The 23,486-nt window shown below is 37.1% G+C and overlaps 1 protein-coding gene and 1 non-coding gene across 2 annotated transcripts in view; both read right to left on the bottom strand.

Moving 5' to 3' along the window:
• Positions 1-23,486, bottom strand: part of MRPS28 (mitochondrial ribosomal protein S28) — a 103,358-nt gene that overhangs the window by 27,656 nt on the left and 52,216 nt on the right. The gene's annotated exons all lie outside the window — the stretch shown is intronic.
• Positions 17,013-17,085, bottom strand: TRNAA-UGC (transfer RNA alanine (anticodon UGC)). Its single transcript has one exon. It is a non-coding gene; the product is annotated as a tRNA-Ala (tRNA).

Here is a 23,486-nt window from a genome sequence, read left to right as displayed (position 1 = left end):
ATGGAAAAATCTCTTAGATTTATCACTTTAAGTAGTAGTTGGCAATCACCCAATTGTAGCTCAAAAAGTTTAATGAAGATAGTTAGAGCTGACACTGATTTCATAGCCTGAAAGACCAGTCCATGTGAAATGTATCTCTAACTTTTAGTAGATTAAAACAATGAAGCAACATAAACAAGAAACAACTGTAATTTTATGTGTGTGTGTGTGTACTGATTGGTAGAAATGGAATAAATGGAAAATAATGAAGTTTTCTATTCTTTAAGTCAAAGATAATATGGAGAGCATTTTTTACCTGTCTTACCTTATACTACAAAACTGGATTAATAAGGAAATCACTTTCCAGTTTTATTCTAAAAGGATAAAAGGAATTCTCTACTACTTTCCATTTAATCTGTTCACTCTCCTCTGACATCTTGCACAGGAGCCAGGAAGCTACAAAGAGAAGATCTATGAATTCTGAAAGCAGACAAAGTGTGGGCTTTATCCTTTGAGTTATATCATTCTTTTTCTGCGATACATTCTATAAACCAGTTTTAAATTACATAGCTTGTTTGTGATTCTGCTACAGTAACCTATGTATTTCTTTTGAAAAAAATAAAATTATCTGCTTAAAATGGCCACCAAAAAAAAAAGTGTTTGCAAAGCAGCTGTTAAATAAATGAGACAGACAGAGCTGTACTCTGTTAATTGACACCACTTTACTACATGGTATTTAAAAACCATCACTGGAAAAGCAATAAAAAGTGTCCTGCTTTGTGATCTGGATTTCCCCTCACTGTACACAAGCAGGGTTTTCATGTGATACTTTTAAAGTGTTATTATTCTAGAAGCTAACTGGTCCATCTGTTCTTTATGTTCACTAGTATATCACCAAATATGTTCATAAATAAAATTAAAGGCAGAACAGTTAACTAGATATGTGAAGACCTGTCAACAAATAATACAACTTTTAAAGGATATACAGATTCCTTCTGGTTTAATTACTGAATAAACATACTGCAGAGGAATGCTTGTCTACCAAGTGAAGTGTGAGTGCCGTATCACCACGACGCAGGTGGAGGGTGTGCCACAGAAACAAAGGCCTGCGCTGAACACTGGACTTTATTTTAAGTGGAATTTAACTAAGTCTTGTTACTTGCCACGCACTGTACTTCTTGTACTTTACATGTTATTTCATTTATTCTCACACAAACAACTTTAGAGGTAGGTGTTACTATCATCATTTTCCAAGTGAAAAAACTTTCCCAAGGTCACACAGCTAGTAAACAGTAGAGCTGGGATTCAGACCCTGATCTCTCTGACTCCAGTCTGTGCTCTTTTTACCACGTTACAGGGTCAAGAGAAGTAGACTGACCGAATGCTGAAATTATGGGACACCTTATGGCTGAAGTTTCAGCAGTGACACCACCAGGTCAAAGATACCTTACTTGTTACCAGTGTCTCCCCTCTCCTCAAGACACTGGCAAAGTCCATTTGTTAACACAAGTTAGATCCAAACCAACTGTTTGACATAAGAGGATTTATAGATAACTGGACAATTTTTTTTTGCAAATCTGTCAAAAATGCACAGTAGACTATCAAGTCATAACCTGATTTCTAGGGAAGCTGAACTAAAAGTTCAGTGATATAAATAGGTTTCCTGTTCAAGGAACTTTGATTTGATCACATAAATAAATGAAAAAGAAACAAAATTAATCTTTATATACATTCACAAATATTAAGTAAGTGAAACCAAACATTGAACATAAAATCTATGAATGGAGGATTCTCTGCCTTTGGGAAGGGGGAGAGAGGTGGCAGGATGTCTGTGGTGACTACTGCTTCCGCTTACAGTTTCTATAGACAGGCACCAGCAATCAGTTTCAGAGATACTCACTGAAAGATCAGGGCAGAGTTTCCCTACAAATTCCTTAAGACTGGATTCAGCTACCTGGTTTCACGAATGATTTTCATCCTTCCCTTCAAAGTGATTTTGCTCACATTGATAAAAAACATCTTTTGTGGTCACACCACATTCTTACACATTTCAAAGCGGGTCGATATTCCTTTGACAAAGTCATTGCTTGCTGAGAGGCATATTGATTCCTAAAGTCTCATCATGATGCAGTCATGCAATCAAACATTTTCCATGTCATCAATCAGCCCATTGTTATTTTTAAAATACTTTGCCTGCATGGTGATTTTAAAGCAAAAAGTATAGCTAGTCAGAGTTGCCTACAATACACGTAATTCCTTGCCTTTTTTAGGTCACTGAGACTATAACTGCATTTTAAATTTTATTGTACAAGCAATGTTGTAATAAGAAATAAAACAAAAAACAAAAACACAAACAAAAACAAACAAAAAGCCCAGCCTGGTCTCAGTCATCATTAAGATGACTTGGTACTTGTCTCAATTTCCCACATGGTTTTAGAAGTAAACCACTTCTGATCTTCTTAGCTGAGAAACCAAAAACTCTTATTAAGAAATATAGGTTAATGAGGGCTGGTGAAGCTCTTTAAGAGGGTTGGAAGTATACAAACATTCATTTTGAGTTAGCGCTTGAAGTAGCTGGGGGACGTGTTGAGGGCTGATTTCTGGGCCTCATCCCCAGATATTCTGATTCTTTACATTTGGGGTGAAATTAAGGGATTACATATTGGGCAGAAAGGTATTAAGAAGAGACCAGGTTTTTACAGAGGTTTTGTGGCCACTGTTTTTAGAATTCCACATTACTTTCAGGTTCTCTGCTCTGTTCTGAAGAGCTGTCATTATAGGAGTCTTATTCTAGATAAATGATTTTTAAAGTTTCTCTTATAAATTTTGCCTTGACAGCAGTCTTGCAGGATGGGGTATATACTATAAATTTGGAAAGAACAACAGGCAAGTGATTAAGAAGCCCTGCCTTTATGTCACAGCAAAAGAAGCTATACAGCAGAATCTTTCTTTTTTCACCGTCTCCAAAGGTGGTGTATAGCTTTCCCACAGTATCAGGTTGCTGGTCTAGGTACACACACAACCTAGGTGATAATTCACTCAGATTTAAACTACTTTTTTCAAAGCCAACTTTCCCAAACAATGCATCATCTACATTTTAAATGATAGGTGAAATTCTACCACCACTCTCAAAAAAAGGGACAAGGAGGTGTATTGTACTGGACAAAAGAAATGGAGAAAAGTATTGACAGTACAAGCAATCTATAGTACCCTTGGGGTAGAAAGAATTGTTGAAAGTTTTCTCACACATGAAGAAAGCAATGAAGCATATAACATTGATTATATTTCATTATTATTTGGACCTAGGTATTGAAATACCTGAAAAGAAGCTATCATTTGTAAGTATGTATAATCCCTTCCCCCCACTAATAGAGAAATCAGTGATATAATCCTATGCTTAAATATAAAATTAAAATGTTAAATCAGATTAGTAGGACATTAGAAAAATATGTGTCTTTAGAAGAGGTAAGACATAATCTTTGGCTGTTACTTTATAAATTTAATCATTTGGTGAAATATATGAAAATCCTCAAATATTCCAGCTCTTCCTAAATTCCAGATGTGGTAGTATAACATCTTGATCCATTGCTCCCTCTATTCTTCCAGATCACCAACTGAAGAAAGATGGTCCAAATAGCACAAAGATGTAACTATTATTCTCCACATCCTCTATTATTCTCTGTATATAAAATATTGAGTTTGTACAATATTTTTTTTAATTGAAGTATAGTTGATTTACAATGTTGTGTTAGTTTCAGGTGTACAGCAAAGTGATTCAGTTATATATATATATATATTCAGTTATATATATATTCAGTTATGTATATATTCAGTTTATATACACACACACAAACACACACACACATATGTTCTTTTCAAGATTATTTTCCATTATAGGTTATTACAATATATTGAATTTAGTTCCCTGTGCTATACAGTAGGTCCTTGTTGTTGCATTTGTACAATCTTAAAGCCAGAGACTTTCAACACTCAGTTCCCCACACTAAGCCATTATTGATTAAGAAAGCTATCTGCAGAACAAAACAAACTAAATATAGTATAAAATTTACATTCTTGAAGCTCTCTGAGAAGTCACCCAGTCAAACCTCCTGCTCTTAGCCCTCCTAAATCAACAGGAGCTTGAAATACAGCTCTTCCAAGATTTTAGGCTCAAATTTTTCTTTAAGTCAAACTAGCTAGCATGAACTAATGAGCTGGAAATGAATTTGGAAAGTTTGGTTTTAAATGTTGAAAAGTTAAGTTCATTGTTACTTGCAAAAGAAAGAGAAAACCGTCAACAATTTATTCAGATCTAAAGAGAAGATAGATTCATATATCTTCCATTGTACCATCCATCCTAAGAATTTATAACTTGAGTATTGTACAGTAGGGAGAAAGGGATTAAGATGAAAAGTGTTTTTCATATTCATGCTCATGCTAATTACTTTGACCATTGCTATGGAAGAAGGAAAAGCGTAGTATGTTTATTGAACTTAGTTTAATGTGGTCAGGTGGCAAGGAATTTTGTTGAAGAAGTTAGTAAGTAAGCTACATCAGCTAAAGCTCCTGGAGGTCTGAGACTCAACGTAGACCCCCTAGTGCACACAGAGTTTCTTACTGAGGGGACAAGATGTCTGAGAATAGTGAACTTAAAATTTTGGGGTAAAAATGAGAACATTTCTGATTTGCTTGAGGATGTTCAGGGACTGCATTTTAATCCTGTAGGAAAGCGGGTAGAGATATGGTGACAGAGACTGCACTGACTCTCCCTGGCCAGGCCAGGCTGCACTTCAGGAAGCAACACATTTGGAAGATGGGTAAAAATAAAGTCACAATTTCAAGAGAGCCACAAATTGTCACCAGCATGAACTATGCTTTGCAGCTATCTCAGGATGGCTCAGGTTCAAGAACTGACTCTGCTCAAAGTGAAGGCACGACATCTCTGGGATTTTGAAGATGAGTCTCAAAATCCCAGAATTATCCCCAAATTTCTGGCTAAATAACCAATTCCAGGCAATACTTGTATCCATCTGTTTCTGTGACACTAGTTTCTTTCATGAAATTTCTGTGAACAAAGCTGAGAGGACCAGTACCAGAAGCCTGGAAGTCAGAGTTGTTACGGGTCAATGTGAATTTATCCAAGAGTTCTCAAGAATACCAGCATGTTCACTGACTTCATCAAAACGCATCTCTGGGCAACACTAGGCCACTATTTGTACACTTTTATCACCTGAAGTTAATAAGACTGGTCTTGAGATTGTTTTAAAAATACTAAAAAAATTAATAAATATTTTAAAAGTTTCTAACAAGTTATCAATAACTATGGCTAATATAAGATAAAATCTCATGTGCTGTCTACAGATAAAAGGAATTTTGAATATGTGGCCTACTTTTGAATAAAACAAACAATTGTATGTCCCTGTCCTAAATAACTCAGGAAGGGGAGATTTGGGGGGGAAATAAAAGGCTAGCAGGAAACTCAATGAAAACTACTTCAATATCCTTCCATTAATTATCTATATTTTTAGGAGAAATCAATAGCCCTATTCCATTTGAATTGGCCAAGATCTAAGATTAAAAGACCCACCCCCCCACCCAGCCCCCGCCAATTGTCTTTTTCATACTTCTGTTAAATTTTGTTGTTAATTCCAAGTGCTATTTCCCCAGCTGTGAAGTCAGGCTAGCAGCTGCCTTAGCAAACCATGCCAACCAACGCTACACCAATACATAAAGACAGCTGCCTTGCCTGTCCTTACAGATGAAAGAAGAGTGCTAAAGGCCTAGAAAAATCTCTAGTACTGGCAATGGCTGTGTAGGCAGCTGCCTGCCTGTCATACTGCTGTAGAGTGTGCTGTGCGACAATAGCTACGAGAACAAGGAAAGGATGAATACAACTAATTTCTACCAATAACGCATTCTGTTTCCAAATTGTTTTCTTTATGAGATATTACATTGTTTTTGATATTTAAAATTTTAGATTCTTCAGCATTCTACGCACAGAGGCAAATCCTCACTATTACATAAACAGTACTGATTTCTACTTTCATTTTAATAAATTAAGCAATAAAGAATCTTAAAGATTTGTGTCCAAAAATTTAAGAGTTACAAACAACAACTGATTTTTCTAACATTAACACTGTTATAAAGCTTCAAAATAATCTGAGAATCATCCCAGGGTACAACTGAATTTGAGACTGACAATAATTTGATGGGAACTAACATTTGTAAGAGTGTTTCTGTTTCATTAAAATGGCCCTCTTTGAATACATTTAATATGGATTAAAAGTCTAGATAGAGTTTATAAGCAGAACTGATATTTATATTTCCTTTTTAGAAAACATTTTTACTTTAATAAAAATATTGTATACCATACTTGATCATGATGTCTGCAATTTACTTTGAAATATTTAGAATATACTTACATACATTTCAGGGGATGGTCAATTGTAGTCATAATAAAAATCCATATTCTAAAGGTGGCCCCTATAAGTGCCTCTATTATCTGTATTTCAGTGGACAACTGACTTTTTGCTAATCACCCTACTGAATGTCAGAAAAGGTTTCATTGGTGAATATAGTGGCCCATAACTAGCATGATGAATATTAAAAATGGGCTCCCATTTGTGAAATAAAAAGCATTCAAGAAATATGGGCTGGCTAAAGAGTATTTTAACAACTTGTTCCGTCCTTTCACGAAAAAAGCCTAGGAACCAACTGGGCATGGATACTTTTCCTTGATGGACGATGCCCTCCTTTAAATCAAACACTCCTCTATCAGCCTGAAACGTGGAGGATTCTGATTGCCTGTTGCTGGTATGAAGGAGACAGAATTCCCCTTTAAGTGACCCCTTTACTGCAAGGTGTTGGGCAGAGCCCCTCGGAGGACTGAGAACAGGGATTTCCTCCTGTTCCAAGTCCTGCCCTGTGCCTGCTTGTTAATACTTAGTTAACAAACCTCTCTATGTGTGTCTTTATGTGCAGCAGAATTGGGTCTGAGATTTGCTTTCATTATAACTTGATAATGATGTTAAAGGAAGTAGCTAGTCCTTACCTGCTTCAAATTTCTTTAGAGGTTACCATTATCTACAGAAGGAACCCAAGAATAGGGCATGACCACACTTGCTTAGGTCAGTGTGGAACAGTAGTAATATATGTATACTTAAGATTAATCCTATTTAAAGCTATAATCTTGTCAAATACAAAATTTCGAATCAACTAACTATTACTATCAACAAGGGGTGTTTATTAATAATATAGTTAGATTGATTGGCATAGGAACATATGACTTTATACAAAACATATGATAAGTTTCAACAAAGCCAGTATGTAATTTTGGAAAGTCCTAGCATCCTGCTTACATGGAAAGCCATTCAGAGATCTGTTATTGTATTAAAGAAAAATATATATACATAACTGTACAGAGAGAACTACTAAAGGGATGTCGGAAAGAAGCCTACCCAAAAGGCAGTGTGTTTATAAATATAAATTTACTTTCCTAAAATCCCTCAGCAAGAGAACTGAGAAGAATAAATTGTCCTGAAACAAACCTAAGCATACATAGGGAACTTAGTATATAATAGAGAAAACATTTTAATCTTGTAAGAAAGAGGAAGGGCCATTCAATAAAATGTATTGGGAAAATTGGTTTACATCTGGAAAAAAAAATTACGTATATCTCCATATCAAACCATACACAAAAATAAGCTGTATAATAGATACAGGGTTTCCTTTTAGGGTGATGAAAATGTTCTGGAAATAAACAGTGATGATGGTTGCATTACAATGTGAACATACTAAATGCCATCCAATTGTATACTTTTAAATGATTAAAATGGTAAATTTTATGTTATATGTATACTATCACAATAAAAACAATGTTACCGATATATTACAGAAACTAAGTGTGAAAAATCAAGCTTTGAATACATTGTACAGAAACAGTGGAAATATCTTTTTGACCTCAGAGTAGAAAAGGCTTTTCCAGATAAGACACACAGAATACAACTATTACAGCTGGATAACAAATTATCCTAAAACAGTGGCTTCGAATAACCACAATCATTTATTTTGCTCAAGAATCTGAAATTTCGGCAGGACTCAGCAGGGATAGCGCACCTCTGCTCCACACCGTGTCTGCTGGGGTGACTGGGCTGGGACACTTCCCAGACAGCTCACTCACAGAGATGGCAAGTTACAACTGACTGCTCGTTGTCGTCCACATGTAACTTTGTGCGGGGCTTGGGCTTCCTCACAGGATGGTGGTTGTATTTCAAAAACAACCCACGAGACAGGAATTGCAAGTTATAAGTTTCTTAAAGCCTGGGCCCCAAAACTGGCACAATGTCACCTCTGCTAATCTATTGTTCAAGGAATCATATAGCCCAGATTCAAGGGGGGGATACAGACCCTCCTTGATGGGAAGAATGTGCAAAGAATGTGTAGGCTGTGTTTTAAGACTGCGAGAGCCATTCCTGAAGGAAAAGATGGGCAGAGCTGACTATACGAAAATTTAAAACCCTTGAGTGACAAAAGTCACTGTGAAAAAGGTACAACATAAGACATTTTGAAAAGAGGTAATTTGTAACATATATAAGAAAGAATATCTAGAATATATAAAAATATATAAATCAGTAGGAAAAAAAGTCAAATAGAAAAATGGATGAAGAATATGAACAGTCAACCCATAGGAAAGGAAACCTGATTGGTCAATATTTAAAAAAGATGTCCAACGTCACTTTATAGTGATGAGGAAAAAGCAAATAAAAATATATCATCTATTAGACTGTCAAAATAAAATAAAGTCTAAAAAAAAAACCCCAAAGTTTGATGAATATGAGGGAAAATGGGAACCACCATAAGCTTTGAATTTAAAATGGAATAATAATGTTAGAAAGCAATTTGGCAGTATTTTAATAAAACAGAAAATGTATATACAGTCTTCAATCCAATGATTAAGCTTTCAGATAATATAAGGAAACAAATGCATTTGTCTCTGGAGAGATAGATAAGAATGCTAATACTCATAATATTTATAATATTAAAAACTAGAAACCACCTAAAGTTTCATCAATAGGGAAAAGTATAAACAATAATTGAGGTATATCTATAGAGTAGAATCTATATAGCAGATAAAGTGAATGAACTAGATCTCAATGTAGATTCTTGGACAGATGTCAAAAATACAGTGTTGAGTCAAAATGTTACAAGATGATATAAAATAAAACATTTTTTAAATAAAATAACATGTTTAAAAATACACACAAAAAGCAATATCATATATTCTTTATGGCTACTTACACATAGAGTAAAAATATTAAAAAGTATATATTATACGTTATATATTCAAGATGATAGTTACCCCTGGAGAGAAAGGTAAATGGTATGGGGGAGTTAAACAAAGTAAACATACCAGAGAAAACTGGCTATTCACCACAGATTTCTGAACCCTCTTCATGCTGTTGCTGGGAGGCCAAGGATTATATTCCCAGCACCTTTACGTCGAGGTGGGGTCATGTGACATTTTCTCACCAATGGAAGGAATATGAGCAGAAATGAGGCTGGTCACACAAAGACCAAGGAACTTAATCAGCGGGAATGCCTTCCACAGTTTCTCTTTCCTTTTCCATCAGCTTGATCCACATGAGCACTGTGACCTTGGAACACGTGCTGCAGATGGTGGAGCCATAAAATGGAAGGAGTCTGGGTCTTTACGTCGCCAGCCATTACCCAGGAACAGTGACATGGCAGTGTTATATGAGTGAGAAATAGTGGTAAGCCATTAGAATTCTGGGGTTTGCCGGGGTTTGTCTCAGTTAGCTTCACCCAACTATACAAGAGGGGGCTTCAATTTTTTTTAACCTATTGATTTGTTTCCTTGATTAAAAAGAAATCTGAAGTAAAACAATAACAAGAAGAACAACCACCACCACCAAAACCAGTGTTTTGTTAATTCTAGGTGGTGGACATTCAGGTAGCTGTTTTATTTCCCAGAGTTTTTCAGTTAAAAAGAGGTTTTATTAAGATATACTTAACAAAGTTAACCATTCCTTTACTATTTTACAAGAATGTTGTATTTTTACAGCAGTTTACATTTCCATTGTGGCATGTTCTTAAAAGTTACATTCTCCTCTACTGGCTATCCAACTTTTCTCCAGATTTAAATATTGCTTTCGTATCAAGGAGTCAACTCAATGGACATGTGCAGCTCCAGAGCTTTCCTCCTTTACTTCTACGTTACCTGAATAAATATAATACCCCATTAATTGTCAATATAATGAATGACTTCAAATTTTTCAAAATTATATAGAAAGAAACTATACAGTCTAAAAAGGTGGGAGAGAATAAAAGAAAAAGCAAGTCCATACAAGTAATCCTGTGCAAATCAGAAGAAAAACAGCTAACATTTACTGAGCACTTAATATGTGCCCAGTACAATATTCTTAATAAGTCAATATTCTTAATATTAACTTATTAAGTCCTTCAAACAACACTACAAGGTACGTACTGTAAAGCCACATTTTACAATGAGAGTGAAAGAGATTAGTGAGAAATCTTCCTAAAACTACTAAATCTAATTTTTGTTAGGGACCAATCCAAAAAGGTCTAACACAATTTCAAGACCAAATTTTTCTTATCCAAGGTTCTTAAAATAGAAATCTAAAAAGCCTTTTTGACCCCAATGCTCCATTTTAAATATCAATTCCACTGCTTACTATTTTCTAAATATTTCATGAGCCCATTCTTTCCCTTATATACCCAATACCACTGTCCAAAGTTAAATCGTTAAGTCAAAGTTAAATCACACCTTTACTATGGCAATAATCTGTTACCTCTCTTCTGGGCTCATCTCACTCTTGCTTCCACCTGAAAAAAAACTTAGGAAACTCTATGACAATAGTCATGTTTTGATATACTACACTGTGGCATTCTTGGATTACTCTCTTAATATGTGTTTGCTTGAAGTGAAGAAGAAATAGATATTGGAACATAAGCTCTTTCCTACTAATGAAAATACAAACAATCCTCCTAGCCAAAAGAGTCTTACTTTTTTTTGACAGAAATCCAATTTAATATTTACTCCAAGGTTCAAAATCTTATAGGAAGAGAACCAATTTGCCAAAATTATAGCTAGCTTTTAAAAATATCATTCAATACATATTAAAATACACCTTCTCTGTTCAAGATATCCTACTTGGGAAACAAATCCCTAGAATGCAACACACCATTATATTTCCAATGACCACTTGCAAATGACAGGATTCATTTTCTTCTTTCTTTGCTCTTACATAATTTCTAAATTTTCCAGTTACTTTTACAGAAAAGAAAAAAATGTATCAGCAAGTCACTAATCATAGATCTACAAAATGATTACTTTCTAATTAAAATTAGAAGCTTTTCTTAAAAGGCATCATTTCAATTTAAAATTTCAGAATGCTCTCTAAGTATTAAAAAATCAGCTTAATAGGGCTTCCCTGGTGGCGCAGTGGTTGAGAATCTGCCTGCCAATGCAGGAGACACGGGTTCGAGCCCTGGTCTGGGAAGATCCCACATGCCGCGGAGCAACTAGGCCCGTGAGCCACAACTACTGAGCCTGTGCGTCTGGAGCCTGTGCCCCGCAACAAGAGAGGCCGCAACAGTGAGAGGCCTGCGCACCGCGATGAAGAGTGGCCCCTGCTTGCCACAACTAGAAAAAGCCCTCGCATAGAAACGAAGACCCAATACAGCCAAAAAATAAATAAATAAATAAATAAGTCAGGAGCTCTAAAAAAAAAAATCAGCTTAATAGACAAAAAAGAAAACCTGCAACTTGGTACTCTTGTACTTTAATAACAAGAAGTGCCAATGTAGCCAATGTATTTAGAAAACAAAAAGAAACAGAAAAACATAAAAATTGGAAGGGGGTGACACGTTTTCATTGTTCACAGTGATGGTTATGCTGTGGAAAACCTAAAATAATCAAAGTAATAAGTATTACAAACTATAAATTTAGTAAAGTGACTAGATACAAAATTAACACACAAAAATCAAGCAGTCGTCATAGATACAAACAAAAATTAGTATGAAGACATAGTAGATGAAAAGATATCACTAGCAACAACAACAAAAAGATCAAATACCTAGGAATAAACATAAAACATGTGCAAGATCTCCATGAAAACCAACCAACAAACCCTTTCAAACTTTGATCTATATGTCTCTTCTTATGTCAGTACCATACTGTGTTCATTACTGTAACTTTATAATAAGTACTGAAATCAGATAAGAAGCAATCAAGATTGTTTTGGTTATTTTAGTTCTTTTGCCTTTTCAAATAAATTTAAAAATCATCTCATCAATTTCTTCATAAAAGTCTGCTAGGACTTTGAGATTGCATTGAATCGATAGATTAATTTGCAATACTGATGCCTCCATTTATGTAGGTCTTCTTGAATTTCCTGTTGTGATCTTTTGTGTTTTGGTATGGAGGTTTTGTATATCCATCTTTCATTAAATTTATTCCTAGACATTTTTATGCTATTGTAAATAAAGTTTTAAAAATTTCATTTTCTAATTGTTTATTTCTTAGTATACAGAAATACATTGGTTTTTGTATACTGATCTTATATCCTGCAACTTTGCTAAGTTTACTTTTAGTACTACTAGGTTTTTGCTGATTCCTTTGGGTTTTCCACATATATGACTGTGAGTTTTGCAAATAAAGACAGTTTCACTTCTTCCTTTCCAACCTGTATGTCTTGCTTTACTACTCTGGCTAGGACCTGCAGTATAATGTTGAATAGAAGGGGTGAAAATGGGGACTTCCCTGGTGGTCCAGTGGTAAAGAATCCACCTTCTAGTGCAGGGGACACGGGTTCAATCCCTGGTTGGGGAACTAAGATCCCACGTGCCGTGGGGCAACTAAGCCCACGCCGCAACTACTGAGGCTGCGTGCCTCAACTAGAGAGCCCACGCGCTCTGGAGCCGGCGCGCCATAACTAGAGAGAAGCCCATGCGCTGCAACGAAGAGCCCGCTTGCCAAAACGGAAGATTCCGCATGTCACAATGAAGACCCCACGTGCCTCAACAAAGACCCAATGGCAGCCAAAAATAAAAATAGATAAATTAAATTAATATTAAAAAAAATAAAATTACTTTAAAAAAAAAGTGGTGAAAAGGGGACATCCACGGATGTCCGTGTCTTATTTCTGATCTTAGAAAATATTGAGCCTTTCACCATTAAGTTTGATCTTAGTTGTAGGTTTTTCACAGATGCCTGTATTAGGTTGAAGAAGTTCCCTTCTATTCCTAGTTTGCTGAATGTTAATTAATGAATGTGTGTTGAATTTTGTCAAATGCTCTGTGTCTGATAATATTATTCTATTAATATGATAAATTACACTGAGTGAACTTACATTCCCAGAAAAAACTCTACTTGAGTCAGGACGTATTACTCCTTTAAAAAAATTACATTTGGAAGCCTAGCCTTTCACTAAGGATTTTTACATCCAAGTTCATGAGATATTGTCTGTAGTTCTCTTTTCTTGTGACACTTTGGTCTAGTTTTGGTAGCTGGTATTTATTTTGTTATCATGAGTTGGTAGAGAGTGGGAAATCAAGTAGCATGGGATGTGTCTGACAATTATTAGTGGAGTAAAGATAATTACATCAATCATACAGCATAAAGTAGTGGTTTGCCTGAACCTTGGAAGCAAAAACAGAGCTCTAAATTTTAACACTTAAAGGGACTGGTGCTGTCACCATGATTATATTTCACTAAATACTATCTTGAATTGTACCTTCCCAGGTATCTCTTATGACCAAATATTATATAGCATAATATGTATATTATAGTTCTTGGCATAATATACCTACTTGAAGGTTGGTTCATAGTAATTGTTGCTCCCCTCACATGACAGAAAATCATTTTTTGTGACTTTGTTGATGGGAAAACGATTTGCCAATAAACACCAAGTCTCCGGGATGCAAGGGAGGCTGGCTTAACAGAATCACCAGCTAAAAATAAAATACTGGATGTGACCATAAAGTTTGACTAGTATTTCCATATTTCATCTTTTAGATCTCACTCCTTCACCCCAAGGGTACAACTAAAAAGGTTTTCATATTTCATACAATACTCTTATATTACCAATAGGACATTTGCTTATCTAATATTTTGGTGTTGATCTTTACTTTTAGGTAGTTTGGATGAAACAGTAACAAAGCCGTTGGTCTTCAGTGGACCCTCTAGCAGCCTTTCTCAACTGGGGTTCAGCCAGAGACAGAAGCCCTACAGACAATGGTTTGAATGACTATTTTATTAATTCTCCCAGGGATCATAAGAAGTTAATTCTTTTTTAACATCTTTATTGGAGTATAACTGCTTTACAATGTTGTGTTAGTTTCTGCTGTATAACAAAGTGAATCAGCTACATGTATAGAAGTTAATTCTTTATATACAATGTGCCTCAGGACATTAGGGCATAATTCCTCTGTACATCCTGGCACACAGGCAGCAATCTCCTGGGGTTGCCCTCCATGGTGAATTAGGGTTGTGGGACCACGGGAAGGGAAGATTAATTTCCTTGCCCCTGGCTTGGGCATCACATTTTCCCTTTGCAGTGAATCCTGCAAATTCTGCAGCCAGACTAGCAGATCCTGACAAGTCTGAATCAGTCATGGTGCTCTCTCCCCCTGTCAATGATTGCTTTGTATCTTGGCATGTGATGAAATTCCAACCAGTAATATACAGACGAATATCTGCAGGGGAATTTCTGGGAAAGTTTTACTCTTAAAAGAGACACAAGGGGACTTCCCTGGTGGCGCAGTGGTTAAGAATCCGCCTGCCAATGCAGGGGACACAGACTCAAGCCCTGGTCCGGGAAGCTCCCACATGCCACGGAGCAACCAAGCCCGTGCGCCACAACTACTGAGCCTGCGCTCTAGAGATCGCGAGCCACAACTACTGAGCCCACACGCCACAACTACTGAAGCCCGCGTGCCTAGAGCCCGTGCTCTGCAACAAGAGAAGCCACCTCAATGAGAAGCCGAGTAGCCCCCACCCAAAGCCCGTGCACCGCAACGAAGAGTAGCCCCCGCTCGCCGCAACTAGAGAAAGCCCACATGCAGCAACAAAGACCCAACGTAGCCAATAAATAAACAAAAAAAAAAAAGAGACACAAGAAAGAGATACCCCCTTTTCTACATCTTTGTCAATTCTGGACGTGATACCTGGCATTGTCACCACTATTTTGCAACCATAAAGGGATCAGCCTGAGGACAAACCTATATGGAGAGGAGGGCTAGTCTAGACTAGAGAATTACAAAGAGGAGGACCCAGGGCACTTATCACAACTAAATTACAACTGTCCTACCTCTGAATTCCTTGTTATTTTACTTAATAAATTTCCTTATTGTTTAAGACAGTTAAAGTGGGTCTTTCTGTTAAATGCAGCTGAAGAATTCTAAGTGCTGAAAACATCTTGGTACATAAGATATTGTACTTTTGGTAGTAATACAGATCTCACAGAACCTATTTTATCAACTTTGGAAAATAACTGCCTATTCCCCTAACTGAATTTTATGTATTACATTGTCCATATTTTAAATCAAACCATTCAAAAACACCCCCTTTCAAAACTTGCTGGAATATTCTCAGTGGTTTCTAGATCATAGCTAGATAGATAGAAACAATTTTATTCATATAGATCGAGGGGTATCATCATGATGGATTTAACATGGTATATTAGAAAGAAACTAACTTTCTAGTAAGCCTATTTTCTTTCTCTTCCTACCCTGGCCTTCCAAAATTAAGCTCATCATCAATGAGCTGTGTACCAAATAAACAGAGAATAGGAACAAACGTATTTCCACTGGGAACAGAAATGTCACTGTATTCTATCTGGCAAGAGAATGACATTAGCTTTCGTGCAGAGGTAGAAATGTCCTTCCTATGAAGCATTCTGGTGCCAAGATCCAAATGGTCTGGAATTTCATCTCCACATAACAAAGCCACCATCGGAGAAAGAGCAACAGCAGATGCACCCCTGTCCTCACTAGCTCAGCTCCTCCTACATCCTTGGATCTGGGTCCTCCACATAGGAAGGGTCCCACACCCTCAACAGAGTTCCTTATTTCCCATGAGCAGTTTCTCTGCTACAGGGAACCAGCTGTTCAATACGATGGATGACTGGGTGTCTCTTGAGAGCTGCCTAGGTCTGCAAAGCAAATGATCTATTCCTGGATAATAATAAAGAGAAGACTGGATAGTAACATTCACAATTGGATACATTTGATAAATTTGTGTTAGGTAAAGCATCCAAGAGCTTTAGGGACAAAAATTTCATCGGATTTGGGGGAAAATGATAACCGATTACAAAAAAAAAAAAAAACCCCAGTTAAAACACATGATTACAGCTTTCTCAGAGATAACTTTTGGTAGTGAGAAAATTAATTAAACATTCCTTGGAATCCATGGAGCTGAAGTCAGTGCACTGACTAACGGAGCAGCTGTCAGTGCGAAGTGGGTTCCTGTCCTAATCCTGTTCTGACCTCAGACTTGAGCCTGAGAACCTGTCAGAAAGGTGCTCTCACAGTGGAAGACATCAAGCAGCAGCTGCTTGCACTCAGCAGGCTGCAGCCGTTTTCGCTTGCTTTAAAAAAATACAATGCCACTCTGCTTGCATATTTCATGACACAAGCGGTGTGCGTAATTCTCCTGCTGCCGCAAAGGACAGTAAGGTTTCAATTCCATTAGTACACTGCTGTCCAGTGACAAAAATGCATACACTACTGTCACACACAGGAATATGGTCATCTCAACAGGCTAGCAAAAGAAGCCAGACCAAAAAAACACCTACTCTATGATTCCACTTAAATAAAGGTAAAAAGCAGCCAAATTAATCCCTGGCATTGGATGCCAGGATGGGGATGACCTGTGTAAAGGAGAGAGGAGGTAGTGATTGGGAGCGGGCACATGTGAGGCACCTGAGGTACCAGTGGTTTCCTATTTCTTTTTTTTCTTTTTGGCCACGCCATGCTGGCATGCAGGATCTTAGTTCCCAGACCAGGGATCGAACCCGGGCCCTCTGCAGTGCAAGCACAGAGTCCTAACCACTGGACCGCCAAGGAAGTCCCTAGTAGTTTCCTATTTCTTAAACTGGGTGATGGTTACATAGGTGTGTTCACTTCGGGATAATTGAGCTGTATACATAGGATCGGTACACTTTTCTTTATGAATGGTATTCTTCAATTAAAGGATTGAAAAAAGAAAAAAAAAAGATTAACTGCCAAACAAGACAAAACTCATAACCACTCTGACCAAGCAACTTACCAGCCCCAAACTAGCTAGCAGTTCTCACCCAGGGTTCCCCACATCGCTTCCTCAGACACAGGCATGGCACACGACACTGGATGTGGCTGGGGCCTCAGCTGGGACTGTCACCCAGAATACTACCTACCTTTGGCCTTTCCATGCGGTCTGGGATCCCTCACAGCACGGCGGCTAAATTCCGAAAGAGAAAGCGAGGTAGAATCGTCTTACGACCTAGCCTCAGAAATCATGTCACTTCCTCAGTCACTTCCACTGCATTCCATTTGTGAACAGTGAGTACTGTAAGGCAAGCCTATATTCAAAAGGAAGGGAATTAGACTCCACCTCTAGATTGGAGGAGCACCAGAGAATTTGTGGATATGTTTAAAAATCACCACAGGCTGATGCTGCCCACAAATTATTTACATTCCCCTCACAAACAAAATACACACATTCCCTCCTCCCAAGATCTCCACGAAGTCTCATTTACTAAGGTGGCATCAGGCTAAGGCTCAAAGTCCAAGATCTCATGATCTAAATCAAGTCCAGGTGCAAATGAGACACCTTTAGTGTGGTCCCATGGGAACAGATCCTTTATTGCCATTCCCCTTGATATGAAGCCCTATAAACTAAAAAAACAAAGTACATGCCTCTATACATAAACACCCAACATACACTGGTGGGACAGGCGTAAGATAACTGCTCTAGACCCTCTGTCCTAAAAAGGGGGGAAAAAGGAGGCACATAGCAGGTTCTGGCCCATAACAACTCCGAAATCCAGTCAATCTTGCCAGTTGCTTGATGAAGGCTTAGTCCCACTAACTGGGAATGACTCTCTAGGGCTCTTCTCTGCCCTCTGGGTTCTTGGTTCCATCCTCTGAACTATGTTTCCTTTTTCATAAAAGGTAGCCTGCATTTGCAGTGGAATAGTAGTTTTCTCAGCCTGCTTCCTCCCCTTGGAAATCCAGGAGTCCAAATAACTCTTCATTTTAGCCAGTCTCTGTCCCTTTTAGTCACAGCTAACAGTGTCTTCTCCAATACAATTCTCTTAAAAATTTTGTGAGTTTTCTGAGTAATACTGGAATTCACTCCATTAGACCAAAGCAAAGTCACACCCACAAATCTTGTTGAGATAAGCCCTTCTCTAAAACTGTTACCGAATAATGTCCTTAAGAATATTAGAAGGTCTATTTAATCTATTTAATGAAAGAAGATCAGTGAGGCACACCCTTTAGATTTTAAGAGGGCCTTTTGTCTATTTGAAAGGGTGTATAAGATACCTCCTTATTAAATCATTCTGAGGTCTGGATAAAGGGTTTTACAGTGACATCTTTGACTTCATCTTTAGACCATGTTTCCCTGACAGCACCCTTGGATTTCACCTTTGCCCATAAGCCATTTCTTAATTTTAGAATCATCTACTATCTGGAGAGGCAAAGAATGAGAAAATAAATTTATTTTTGAACCCAGCAAGTCCTGGCTGATTTTACAGTTAGCATATTGTATTTTAGCTTATCTCTCCTCTCTTCTTATTTTATTATAAAGGGTAGAAGAAGCCAGGGGGCACCTTTAACCTCTGCCTGGAAAGCTCCTTATCTAGGTCATCTAGTTCATTAGGTACATTTTCAAGTTTCCATATTATTGTGATTATGTTGCCAAATTTCCTCCACTTTACAACAAAGATACCCTTTCCTTCAACTTCCAGTAACATCTAATCCCTCACTGACAGTCTCCTTGATGCCCGTTAGGCTCCTGCTAACATGTCAAGGTTCATACAGCTTCCATCCACTGCCTGGTCCCAAAGCCAAAGTCACATTTTTAGGTTATTTTTATATCAGTATTCTATTTTCAGGTACTAGAATCTATGCCAGTCATCTTTTTCTATGTAAGATACTACTCCAAAACTTAGTGGCTTAAAACAAAAACAGTCATATACTTTATAAATCTATGCTTCTAATCAAATTTCAAAACAAAGGTTTTGGTCGAAACATTTGTTCTATGGGTAAAGTTGACTTTCTATGTGTAAAGATGACAATTTTTCAGTACTTCTTAGTTATTACTGGACAGTATTAGAAATGTTGCTGAAAATTAAGAATAGCTAACATTTACTGAGGGTTACTAAACCTTTCAGCCTCTGATTTTCCAAAGGCAAGTGATATAGGACCAAACCTGTTGGAATGGGACTCAAAGAGTTCTAGCTGTCAGTCCTAGTTTGAACAAAGTTCTCTGGCCCTTGGTCTAAAAAATGAAAGGCTGAACTGAATACTTCCTTTCTGTACTTAAATTGTGATTATAAATTAACAAATTTATAACAAATGAACAGTTTTTAAGAGCTGTTCTTTTGAGAATTTAGCAAAGCCTATCAGGCCCTTGGTACTAGGACCTTTGCCTGCCTTCCTGGCGCAGCTGGCCTCATGTGGCAGCTCCCACCACATGAACTCTGACCTCAGATGAGACCTGGGCCACTTGCAGTTCTTGAATTGTCTGGGCTTGTTTTGTTTTCGCTTTGTCCCCTGGGCCTTGGCATGAGCCATTCATTCGCTCTGCCTAGAAGCCTTCATCTCTCTGGCCCATTGTCTTTTTCCTCCAATTAGACCAAACTCCTATTCTCAAAGAAACTTCCCAAGTGCTTTGAGGTAGACACAGCATTCCCAAAACCCACTCTAGGATGTCCAGTATGATGACACTGACACACGTTAGGTATGCTTTTGCTTTTGTCTGTCCACCCTCCTAATGGTGAGACTCTGGAGGGTAAAAACTATGCTCTGGTCATCTCTGTGTTTTTAACGTGTAGGACCGTACCTGGAATATAGTAGAAAGTCAACAAATATTTGCTGAATGAATGCATTTTAACTCTGCTGATAATGATGTGGTCCAAGAACACAAAAAGTCTTTTAAATGGTCAACTTTCACGACTGTACAGATTAACTGCTATATTGTGAGTATTATTATAAGCTAGGCTAATGGTTTATATCACATACAACTTATATTTACTATGCTAAAGTGGGGTACTTTGGGAGAGGTTAACTATAAGCATAGGATATTAATAAATTTTTTATCTACAATATTTCCCATTATTACAGCTTTTTAAAACAGCGTTTGAGCTATAATTTACATATCATAAAATTTACCCATTTAAAGTATACAATTCAGTGATTTTTAGTGTATTCACAGAGTATATTCAGATTTTTAATATATTCACAGAGTATATTCATTTAGTGCCACTACGGTCACACCTAATTTTAGAACATTTTTATCACCCCAAAGAGAAACCCTGCACTCATTAGCAGAAACTCCCCATTTCCCCCTCTCCTGGCCCCTCGCAATGACAAATCTACCTTCTGTCTCTGTGGATTTGCCTATTCTGGACGTTTCATATAAAGAGAATGACACAATATGTGGTCTTTTGCGACTGGCTTCTTTCACTTAGCATAATGTTTTTAGGGTTCATCCATGCTGAATTACAATGTCTTTATCTTTTGCAATATTTTCAAAGCAAGAGCTAGAAGAGAAACATGTTATCATCACTTTTGCAAATCTCCCCCAGATAGCATAATATGAAAAGAGATCCGTGAGTGAAGGAGAAAATGTTGAGATTCAGAGGAACTCAAAGGCTATTTTAAAAATGCTTTTTATTGCTAACTAATTTTGATTGGTACACCAACAAGTTTTTAAAGACATTTACAATAAAAAAAAGGGAGTTCAGAGACTTTGCTGATGGGTGTGTATCAACACAAATTGATGTAGAGAATGGCAGCTGCCCCGCTGCTTCACTCTGTCCACACAGCTAAAACACTCACAAACGTTGACGTGTGCTCAAAACTACAGACACTGGATTCTGCTGGTATAAAAAGTCAGGGTGAATTTTTCTTAGATCTTGTAAGAAATGTTTCAAATTTAACCCCCAAGTATACCCAAACTAGTTTTGATCTGCTCAACTCACTTGAATCAAGCAAATTACACAATTGCAGTTAATAAGGGCTCACTCTAAGCCTTTGTACAACACTGCCTTAAAGATAGATATGGGGTTACAATCTAGTTTGGAGAGTTAAATAAATAATACAAGCCTATCTATGAATGAGTACCAAAATAAATGTGTGGTATAGAGACAATGGCAGTAGCCCTTTAACAGCTGGAGCTACACAACAGATTTTAAAATGAAATTCTTTCCTGTTTTCACATGTGAGCTTATAAAACATTACAGTGTACAGGATTATGTTATTTTAACTGCAGCAAAGATTATTGAACTAATGACATTCTATTGTTAATCTGACTTTAATTGTAAAACCAAATCAGCTCCAAAATACTGTTATTAATATACAAAGACTATAGAAAATGAAAAAAAAATAGAATTGTTACTCCCAGGGATGTATTCTACCTATTTTAATTTTAATTTTATTTTATTATTTTTAAATTTTTTAGCATGTATCAATACTTTATTTTTATTGCTGAAAAACCTATTTTTAATAATTACAGGAAAATTGGCTTTTCTAAATAAAAAGACAACACAGCTTTCTCTAAGATATACAAGACTTTGTTATATTTTTGTTATAGTTCGTTTTCTAAAGCTGGGTTTCACCCTGAAAGATGAAATGGTACAATTCTAAATAAATGGGACAGAAGGAGGTTTCTAATGCAAAGTGGTTTCCCCTATCTGAAATAATTTTGCCCAGAAAATTTTTTTGGCAGAAAGAAATTCAAGCACATTTACAATATGGGTTTTTGGTATAAAGGAAAGATTAGAAGCTTTAGTCCTAAAAGAGTTATGAACCATTCAAATAGCAAATCAATGTATTTTAGCTAAAAAGAGAAGTAGAAAGTATTTAATTACAATCCTTGATAAAGTGTAGATCTGTACACTTCACAAAACTAGGGTATGTTTTTTAAAATAATACACATTGATAATGATATTTTATTTCAAAGGTTCATAATCTTATGATCAATATTAATTTTATCAATAACAACTACAATAAAACTCTAGTACTTTCTTTTCTTGAAAAAGCACTGAGGCTAAATAAACATTGACTGATTGAAACTTCTCAACATTGCCAAATCTCCCCATGGATCATTCCCAAACCTCAAGTCCTGACAACATCCTGTTTTACAGGGAAGACTGCTTTCCACACGGTGCAGCCTCAGAGAGGTGACAGGGCTTTCCTCAGGGGGTTTAAACTAGCCCCTCCTTGCACGGTGCAAAGCACAGTGCAGTGAACCACTACAGTCTGCTGGATCACAGGTACTCTTGCCTCCTTTTTAAAAAGACAAATACAAAAGGAAAGCTGGATGGGAAAATGCCTGGCTGCTTTTGTCCCTTGTCTGGACAGCCTCTCACTTTCCCACAACAGGTAGGCACAAGCACAGACTGCTGCTGAATGCTCCAGACCTTGCCAAGATGCTGAAACCCACTGGTTTCTGCGGTTGTCCCATTTTCTACTGATCCTGGCTCTTTGCCAGAGCTTAATTAAGCCACTGAAAATGCGGGATGGTTAACCCTCTCTGTACTGCACCCACCTACAATTATTTGCGAAGCACTTTCATATGCTTTCACTCTTCCCAAAGATAAAGATAAGTGCCAGACTGTAGCAGTGCACAGCAGGGTGCGTGGGTGTGTGTGTGCAGGTAACCACGGTACAGTAATTGCTACCAGTACTTACTGTAAAGAAGAAACTCAATATCTAAGGCTAGGGTTCAGGAAGCCACTCCAAAATATATGTGGAGTTTGGTTTTATTTGTTAGGGTTTGGAGTAAAGTGCAGAAGACTTCTACAGTTTAATCATGTTTAACCTCAGGGAAATAATTTTCCATTAAGAGAAAGAAAACAAGTATTCGGATCACAATGTCTGTTGTGAATCCTTTTTACCATATGAACAAAACATTATAGAGCTTTTGAAATTCCCAGAGCCACTGCTGTTCATTAAAAAAAGAAAGCACCCTTTTAAGACTTAGGTGCTTTATCTTTTACAAAATGAAAAAGATCAAACATAAAACCTTATTTGTAAGCAAAGCAATAGTGTCTCTGGGTCTCTTGCTAAGATCAACAGCAATGAGGATGAATGAGGGGAAGCAGTGACAATGGTCAAAATGGGTGAAAGGAAGCTCTCTGTTGAGGCCAGCCTTCCCTGATTGCAATCTTTAGACCCAAGCCCATAACTCTGTTTAACTACTATATCCTGAATAAAAAGTTAATTCTGCTCTAATGAGAAGCAAGTGAAGTCGCATG

Source organism: Balaenoptera acutorostrata, chromosome 17 (assembly GCF_949987535.1).
Source record: "Balaenoptera acutorostrata chromosome 17, mBalAcu1.1, whole genome shotgun sequence".
NCBI lineage: Eukaryota > Metazoa > Chordata > Mammalia > Artiodactyla > Balaenopteridae > Balaenoptera > Balaenoptera acutorostrata.
Note: the sequence above shows the minus strand (reverse complement) of the source record. Positions and strands in the feature narration are given on the sequence as shown.